This window comes from Peromyscus leucopus, chromosome 13 (genome assembly GCF_004664715.2).
Source record: "Peromyscus leucopus breed LL Stock chromosome 13, UCI_PerLeu_2.1, whole genome shotgun sequence".
In the NCBI taxonomy this organism is placed as follows: domain Eukaryota; kingdom Metazoa; phylum Chordata; class Mammalia; order Rodentia; family Cricetidae; genus Peromyscus; species Peromyscus leucopus.
Window position 1 is genome coordinate 24,553,463 of NC_051074.1, and position 10,050 is coordinate 24,563,512.

Genomic DNA, 10,050 nt, shown 5'->3' on the forward strand with positions numbered 1-10,050 from the left:
GCAACCAAAGTGTGTGGCATCTTCAGCAATAGTGTCTATCTAGTTCTTGTGCAAAAGGGTGGTGTGCCAGCATCCAGGCATCTGCAGCAGTGGGTTGGTTGTAGTTACCGCTGCAGTGGTGATCTGGAAGAATGTTGTGGCAATAAACAAGTGGATCCTGGGGTTGGGGGATCAGCTGGTGGAGTGATACAATATTCCTTTGTCCTTTGTTTCCATAACTATGATCAGCCACTCACTCCAGTGTGGTTTCTAAGCAACTCTCTTACCCAATATCCCCTCTGAGTGCATGTCCCTAATGACTTAATTTTCTTCCAACCTCCTCCCAACAGCACTATCAGCTAAAAACCAAGTCTTCAACCCACAGGCCTCTGGGGGACATTCAAAGTCCAAACCATGACAAAGTGCTTCAACTTGTGCCATCGAAGCCTCATGTTTCCCTGGTCTCCCATCTAAGAGCGCATTTTCTCTCTTGGGTTCCCACAGTTGCTGAACTTAAAGCCTCTTTTTTTTAAAAAAAAATTTAAAAATTCTTAAAATTCATTTTACATACCAACCACAGATCCCCCTCTCATCCCTCCTCCCACTCCCCACCCCTGCTTCCCCCCTTGACCCACCCCTATCCCCTCCTCTCAAAGGGTAAGTCCTCCCATAGGGGGACAGCAAAGTCTGGTACATTCAGCTGAAGCAGGACCAAGCCCCTCCCCCCTGCATCAAGTGTGAGCAAGGTGTCTCACTATAGGCAATGGGATCTGGAAGGCCAGCTTATGCACCAGGGATAGATCATGATCACACTGCCAGAGGCCCCTCAGACTGACCAAGCTGCACAACTGTCTCCACTATGTAGAGGGTCTAGTCCGGTCCCATGCAGGTTTCACAGCTGTCGGTCTAAAGTTTGTTAGTTCCAATGAGCTTGGTTCAGTTGTCTTTGTAGGTTTCCCCATCATGACCTTGACCCCCTTGCTCATGTGATCCCTCCTCCCTCTCTTTGACTGGACTCCCAGAGCTTGGCCTGGTGCTTGGTTGTGGATCTCTGCATCTGCTTCCATCAGTTATTGGATGAAGGCTCTATGATTACAGGGTATTCACCAATCTGATTACCAAGGTAGGCCAGTTCAGGCACCCTCTCCACTATTGCTAGTAGCCTAATCTGGGGTCATCCTTGTGGATTCCTGGGAAATCCCCTAGCACCAGGTTTCTCCCTTTCCCCATAATGTCTCCCTCTATCAAGATTTCTCTTTCATTGCTCTCTCACTCCATCCCTCCCCCAGCTCAACCATCCCATTCCCCCATGTTCTCATTCCCTATCCCCTCCTCTCTATTGCCACCCCCCATCCCCATCCCCCATCTCCACTCATGGAGATCTCCTTTTTCCCCTTCCCAAGGTGATCCACACATCCCTCTTAGGGTCCTCCATGTTTCCTAGCCTCTGGGGAGCTGTGGGTTGTAGTCTGATTATCCTTTGCTCTTAACACCTGTCTTATCCTGTTCTGTTGACTGTCTTTGCCTTCATGCATTCTTGTTATCTTTCTCTTCCTTTGCACTTGCAAAACTTTCAAATCTGGATAGCTCTTGCTACTTAGCTGGCATGTGCCTTTCATTGCTGGCCTGTTAGGATGACCTATAAGTTTGTTCATCTTCTGTCCTGTCACAGTGACATTAGAGCTTCAGGGCAGCAGCTGCTTCTCTAGTCTTTGTTTTGTCCAGGAACATTTCATAGCAATGACCTCTTGGTCCCTTTGGAAGCATCTGCCACCTTGGCTTTCACACCTCTCTGCTTCATGGGAACTCTGAATACTTTGCTCTTGTACCTCGGGGCTCTCATTCTGTTTCCTACTCACCTTCGATAGGAAAAAAAAATGAGTTGCTATGTCGCAATTTGTATTATTATAGATTATTCTACATGCCTAGAATATAGCATCTCTGAAAACACTTATTTTTCTTGAGCATTCTGCATTTGCACACATTTATTTCTTCTTGGAAGCTCAGAATGGAGCCTTAGGATCATCTTTACTCTCTCTCTACCTCCCCTCCCTGTTGGTAGGTAGTTGCCGGCTGGCTGTGGCATGCCTGTGGAATGTCTGCACTTTCCCTTAGTTTCCTTCCTATCTGTCTCCAGGGAACATGCCTCTAGCCCTTGCCGCCTCTAGCCCTTTCCTCCTCTACCCATGGTCATTCTCTGACATCAGTCTTCTTCTCTCACTAATTCCATTCTTGTCTAGTGCTGGCTCCTAAGTCCTGCTGGTCTTAGGAGCCTCCTAAGTCCCCAGTGATTCAAGAAACCAGGAGAGTCAAGGTCAGACTGCGGTAGCTGACTCTCATCCTACACAGTCTTCCTCTTCCTCTGAGGGCTCAGTGACCCACCACCTGCCCTGAGGACTCCTATAGGATTTGTGCTCAGTGCTATGGAGATGCTGGCATTTGCAGAAGCCTGTTCTTATTTTCCAGCTTTGCTCTAGCTTCGTGCTGCTCCCCACTGGGTTACAGGCTAAATTAGTTTGTCTTAAAGAACGGTGACCTCCCAGACCTTTCTCCTGATCAGAATGAATCCTCCTTTTGTGCTTTTCCCAGATACACTGCTTGAATTTCTCAACCGGTACAAATTAACTCTGTGTGTGTCTTTCTCCATCATATCATCACACACAACCATGTGTGTATGTGTGTGTGTGTGTGTGTGTGTGAGAGAGAGAGATATGTATGGGTGATCTTGATCTGCCTATAGCATGCCTCTCCTCCCCCAAGAAAATGGTAGGTATAGATGAGAGTCAAATTCTCTGCATCTCAGAGCACACATAACCTACGTGGCCCTGGGAGATGAATGGTTTTTAAATTCAGTAGGACTGAAATGAAAAACAGCCTGAATGTGATGTGCAAATGGAAAATGGCGTAGATGGAGCATGGAGAAGTTCTTACTGGAGTGACATGACAGAGGTATTCAAATGAGACTTTGGAGAGGTTACCTACAATTGAAGGGTTGCTGCTTCAGGGGCTTTGTTCCTGGCAGTGATATGCTGTTTCTATGAGGACATTGCATTCCTTGCCATGAAAGGTTCATTGTTCAGAACATTGCATCATGAAGACAGTTCATGGTGGTACCAGTTGTTTCTCATGTCTTCTCTGATGAAGCCTTGCCATCTATTCCTTTGGAAACAGAGCTGAAATATCACACGAAGGATTGTATTCGTGGCAAATGGAGTCAGAAAGGAACTGTTCTGAGACACTGGTCTCATTGCTCATGCCATAATATTTTCATTTTAGTTCAGAAAGTTGCTATGAATGCTGTGTGGTTTCCCAGTACCGAGTGTGCCCAAGTGTGAGGCTCCTTTGCCATGGACATTTCAGCTTCAGTCTCAGACTGTGCTCTCTGAGGTGGGGTAGGCAGGAACAAAGCTGAATGTCAGAGCATGGAGCAGCCAAAGTTCTGTTCACAGAGCATGGGTATTGGGTTCTAAATAGGACATCTTTGTAAGACAAAAATGGAGGCATATAAGACGAAATTTAAGATTTGGAAAAAAAATCAAAAGGCCAGATGAATACAAAGGCTTGTCCCCATTTAAACATCATGCTATGCTTTTTATGTTAAGAGATTTTGTGATTGCCTATGTAGTGTGTGTGTGTGTGTGTGTGTGTGTGTGTGTGTGTGTGTGTAAACTCATGCCACAGTATGATGTATAGAGGTCAGAACACAACTGATGGAGTGGTTCTCTCCTTCCACTGTATAAGTTCTGAGGATTGAACTCAGGCACAATGGTAAGCATGCTTATTTGCTGAGCCATCTTGTCAACCTATGTCCAAGGGACTTGTATAGGAAACACTGAGCATAAAAATGTGATTTTATGCATATAAAACATATTTGTATGAAGAATTAACAAAGTAAAGTTTTTATTAATGTAAGTAGCCTCAGTTACTCAGAATGATAGACCCGAAATGATAACATAAGACATGGCTATTCTTGGTGTAATCTCAAAAGCCCCTAAAGGTTGAGGTGTTCCTGGCCTGGGATAGGGAATGCTTAGTCTGTGAACCTCCTTTTGAAATGTGATAAGGCTACCTGTGTCTGTTAGATGCTGTGACTGGTTTGGAAGAGGAATACATTGGGGGCTGAAACTGTTAAGTGGTCTCCTTTAGTAAAGACATGGCTGCCCCAGGGAAGTGTGCCTATATGTTAGTAGCAGGGCATATGAAGACCTCTGAGATCATCTGTCATGGTACCAGCCTTCTTCCCATCCTGACCATGGATCTACCCTTCTTGCCTTAGGTTCTAAGCTGGTTATTTTGCCACATCCTTAGACCTGTTTCTCCCAGCCATTGACTCCATGTCACTGCCTAGCTCAGAATTGGTCTCCTCATCCCACTGTGCCTGGTCTTGGAAAGTCTCTGGCTACACTCAGTGTGCCCCCATCTCTTCCCTTCACTGATAGTGTCTGTGGGTTTGTACCTGGGGCTCAAGACAAGACAACGTGTCAGTCAGTGGACAACACTGACTGTGGCCACTTAATGTGTTTTGTCAGCTAAGACTGCTGCTGAATGTGAATGTTCACAGCCCCGTCATCTCCCACATTCACAGAATAGCACACTCAAGCGTTCCCAGCCAGTTGTGGGCTCACAGTGCCACTTGGTCAGTGAGTTCTGCTGCCAACATCTTTCTTCCTCTCTTGACATTTTCCTTGGGTCCTCTTATGCTTTTTCATTCCATACTGTGCTTTTAATTTCTTTCCTTTACTCACATGGGTGTGCTGTAAAAGCCAGTATACCTGAAGGTGTGTATGTGTGTGTGTGTTTGTGTGATGAATGTGTGTTGTGTGTGCATGTTTATGTGTGCATGTGTATGTGTATGCATGTGTGTGTGCAAGTGTGTGTTTGTTCATATGACAAACCTGTATTTTGTGACTGATTCAGGGTCAAGCTGTCATTTCTGTAAACTTTCACTCAATGGAAGAAGTCATTGTGGATTGGGCTGAGGTCAACTGTAGCAAAAACTGTAGCCTCACAGATGAAGCTGAAGGCTTTTCAGATGCTCCAGCTCACACTTTTGGTGAAGGAAAAAGATGACCCTACTTATTTCTACACATGAGAAGCATTTGTGTTGCTATTATTTTAAAGCCAGGCCCAGTCAGTCCTGTAAGACAATGACTTCACCACGGAAGCTTGATAACCTCTCATGTCACCAAATAGGCCACGATTTAGCTGTAAGCTACCTGTGTCACTCAGAAAGACCTGGGGTCCTCTGGTACATGAGAACATGAGAGATGGGTGCATACCTGCTGCTCATGTCCCCCTCCCTCCGAGTGCTGTATTCACTCCCGGGAGCCACTGGGAGATCATCTCACTCACACCATTACCTGCCCCTACACACCTCAGTTGTGATGATGTTGTGGACTTTTTACTTCACCCATCAGGAGATCAGCTGTGGGCTAGGATGCTGCAACCAGGCAGCATCAGTGAGCCTCTCGCCAACAGGATGCTGGACCATATATGTTGCAGGGCGTGGTCTTCGGTTTATACCACTTTGTGCCTGGGGTGTGGGATGTTGGAGTGTGGGGAGCTGTGGGTATAATCAGCTGACTAAATCCAAGGAAGAACTCACTTTTCCACCTACCAGAGCCATGCTGCTTGACCGCACTCATCGGCTTTGTACACAATCTGTATTTCATTGCTTTATGCTCTTATTCCTGTGTAAGCATCCACACTTCTAATGAAATATGCATATGAACTATGCTCAACTCTATTTAATGAATATTTACAAAATGATAATTATGTTCTTGTCATAACCATACTTGTTTAGACTTACATTTGGATATTTTCATTTTCTCCATCTTGTACTGTTGTACAGACTACATTTATTCCTTTAAAACTTTTTTTAGAATAAAATACTACATTAGGGTTGAATAGATCAACAAATATTAACACCTTTTGGCTATAAATATGTATAAACTCAACTTTCAAAACTTTTAATTAAAATCACAAAGCCACCACCAATGAGTGAGCTTATTAATGTGCCTGCAGACTTAATTTTATAGTGTTGCTGAGCTAAAATGGTAATGATTGGGTGTGCATTTCTGTGATGTCTTGACTGCATATGGTAAAGTCAGAGTCCTGAGCAGTGGGTGTGGCGGGTCTAGGAACAGTTTATATCAAACCTTCTGAAGCTGGGTGACTTCTCTATGCATCAGTATAACTCCAGAGTTGAGTTACTGATCTAACATTCAGTGTGGAAGCTGGGTGCAGCACAGCGAAGTTGGTAGTCCTGCTACTCAGCAGGCAGAGGTGAGAACTCTTATACCCAGGAATACAGCCTCAGTAACATGCCAGGACCTGCCACTCCCTCCTTCCCTACCCATGTGTGTGTGTGTGTGTGTGTGTGTGTGTGTGTGTGTGTGTGTGCATGCTCACACATGGGTGTGTGTGTCTGTCTCTCTCTCACACACATATACAAAATATGAATGGAAAGAAATATATACATATATGCTCACATGTATACTTGTGTACACACATATATCATATCTGTGCTACAGCTACATAGTTCAGTACCCAGCATAGACTAGTATGTATATTAAGAAGTGACAGATAGTATACAATCACAGATATTTCCTGCACCAAACAATATTTACCAGAAGGCTAACAATTAGAATGGTTCACTATAGCCGGTGAGTGGAGTGGAAAATGAAATTTAGGATTTACAGATCTGGATGTCTGATTTGCAAATCTATATGTCTGTTTAATGTTCTATAAAACAAGTGCTGTGTTTACAGAATGGTTCAGAGAATTGCATAAAAAAGAATATGTGAGTTTGAGGCCAGCATGGGCTACCAAGTGAGCTCCAGGAAAGGCGCAAAGCTACGCAAAGAAACCCTGTCTCGAAAAAACCAAAAAGAAAAAAAAAAAAAAAGATACACTGAAGAAGTGTGTATAATTATTGGATTATTGGTTCTTTCTCTTCAGGATGGTTAAGAGAAATGAGTGGTCAGATATCCATGAATAATTTTTTTGCTTGCTTGATTTTTTTTTTTTTTAATGAGGCAGAGTCACATGTAGTCCAGCTAGCCTGGAGCTTGCTCTGCAGCTGGGCTCTAATTCTCTTGCCCCCATTTCCCAAGTACTAGGATTACAGGTGTATGCCACTAGCAAGCTCTTGAATACATTATTAAGGCCCAAAGTGGTATTAGGTCTGCCTTTGCCTTTAAGTCATCAGACAAGTATTTATGATCAGGCAAGATAACAGCTTGCAAAGATGGGGAAGAGCAAAGCCAAGGACATGCTGTCTTCTTAGTGGCTTGTGTTCTAACTCAAAGGAGACAAACTCAGCTGGTGCCTCTCAGTAATTCTCACACTACAGAGGCAGAAGCAGGGGGGTCCAAATTTCAGGCCTGCTTGGGCTACATAGTGAGACCCTGCCTGCCTCAAACAATTAACAAAGTAAATACACTGTTGAGTTTCAGCTAATGTAAGTCTTGCAGGAACTAGAGAAACCATGTGATGGGAGACAGAGAGGGAGCAGGTGGTGGGAGAGGGCCTGTCCCCAGGCTGTGGTGGCATGTGGCAAGCCATCATGCAATCCATGTCCCTTGAAGGTGCCATATTCCTGAGTCATCCTCTTGCTCTACTAAAATATTTAATTCATTGGAAGTTTCTATTGTCTGATTTTATGTATTCTTTTTATGATGATTGTTAAAAGGTTCTCTGCACACTTATATAATCATAACAGGAAGTCTTAGATATGATTTACTTTGGGCGAAATGATAATGTATGACAATCAGAAATATGATTAAATTGAGAAATTACACAGAGTCTTTTTAAGAACCCAGCTGTTGCAGAGAATGAGATATCTATATTTGCTTTAGCATCAGTTCTGCTGTATTTTTTTTTGTAAAGCACATAATTGTAAGGCAGTAAAATGCTTGTGTGAAAACAGGGAAGTTGAATAATCTTCCTGGAACATCATCAGGGTTTGTCACATCGCTTTCTCTGGGAAGCAAATGAAAAATCTCATGTTGGGAGATACTGAAGCAGCCACAAAGCTTTCAGCAGCGCCATGGGCCAAGAAGCTACAGGCTCCTACATGGGCTCCCATTAGGATGGCTTGGTATTTCAGAAGAACTAGAAAATCCACCAGTCATAACTCCGCTAGTTTTCTTTGATGATTAAACTGCTTTCTCACACTCCGTGTGTTTCTCAGCAGCAACAAGCTAATGCTGTGGCGGATAGAGGATGTTAACGTCCATGCTTTTGGTGCATGTTTTAGGCATAAGTAAAGTTGCCTGAATTTAAATGATTTCCCTCTGTTGTCAGCGAGGGACATTGAGTACTGAAGGGAAATAATGCATATTATGTGTTTTTCATCTCCTGGACCAGGCAGAGGGTCCCACTTTAGACCTTGGTGCTCTTCGTAAAGCAGGAGGCTGACAAACAATTTGAATTTCAATATTAAAAGTCTGTGTGAATTATCCTTTCACAGTGTGTTGAGGTTGCTGGTGGTGGTCTATCAGGTTGCCTTATTGTCCTGGGAGATTTCAAATGCAGGGTGTGGAGGAAGGGGAGCCTTTCTCTCTGTCACTGTCAGTGGGGATGTGTAGATGTAACCAACCATCTTATTAAATAAGAAACACAGAGGCGATACAGAGATGAAAGCCAAGAGGTCAGAGCAATAGCTAAGAGCTAAAAACCTTACCCTTCACTGTTGCTGTTGCCCTACCTCTCTGAAAGAGACCTCTTCCTGTGTGTCTGTCTTTTTATAGTGCTTCTGTTCTGCCTTCTCATTGGTTGTAAACCCAACCACATGACCTCCTAGTCACTGCCTGTCTGTACAGACCTCCAGTTCTTCTATGGTTGGTATTGAGATTAAAGGTATGTGTCTCCAATGCTGGATGTATCCTTGAACACACAGAGATCTGCCTAGCTCTGCCTCCCAAGTGCTGGGATTAAAGGCATGTACCACCACTGCCCAGCTTCTGCGATGGCTTGCTATTAGCTCTGACTCCCAGGCAACTTCATTTATTAACATACAAATAAAATCACATTTCAGTACAAATAAAATATCACCATATTTCCCCTTTTCTAATTTAATAAAAAGAAAAAAGGAAAAAGGTTATAACTAACATAAGAAAAACTATATACAAAAGTACAATAACTATATACAATATATACAAGTAATAAATACCTAAAAAATGTCTAGTCCATTTGTATTTGACAAATTCAGAGAAAATAATTACATTATTTATCCTATTTTGGTAAGTCTAAAATGTATCTAATTCACTTTCTATCCTAATTAATCTTCAACTATAACTAACTAATCTTCAACTGTAACTAATTAATCTTCAACTCCCTCAGAGACCCAAGAAGGAAATAATACTACCTAATAAAAAATAAAAACAGGAAGCGCATGCAAGTAGCCTCCAAAAAAAAAAAATGTGAGTTGACAGAAATAGCCAGCTGCCTGGACAGTCACCTGAGGTTTCTCTACAGTGTTGGGGCATCATCTTCAGCCTATAGGCTTAGCATATCTGACAGACTCATTTGTGAAGTAGGATGTACACAAGGTCAATAGTTTGACCTCACATTGGGTGAGAGCAGTCCATGTACCAGAAACACCTGAATTCCACTAGTGTCCTGTCATGATTCAGGATTTTAAATTCTGGAAATTGTTGATTTTTTTTTTTAAATTCAGCTGTCCATTCTTCTTGGCTATGTGTGTGTGTGGCTTCATCTCAGCATCCTGTTCTTCTCCATATCCCTCTATTAAATGCCAGTCTACTATTGAGTTTAGTTACTCTTCAAGAATAACTGTTTCAGCTGTTGTTCCACTGCACATCAGAAGCCATCAGCCCACTGCCTGTTCAGCTGCCTTAGAAGAAAAGGGCACTGTACCTTTTCTGGATTGTGAAGGCCACTTCAGGGATGGTGACATATTGTCCTGGCCTCAGAAGGTACCTTTTGATAAAGCCATAACCACACTTGCTTTGGCAAGAATTGGTAGTCCTTTGTTTCATGTCCTGTCTGTCCTGTTTGTCAGCAGTTGATTCGAGGATACTTTGTTGTCCATTGGCTAACTTTTGC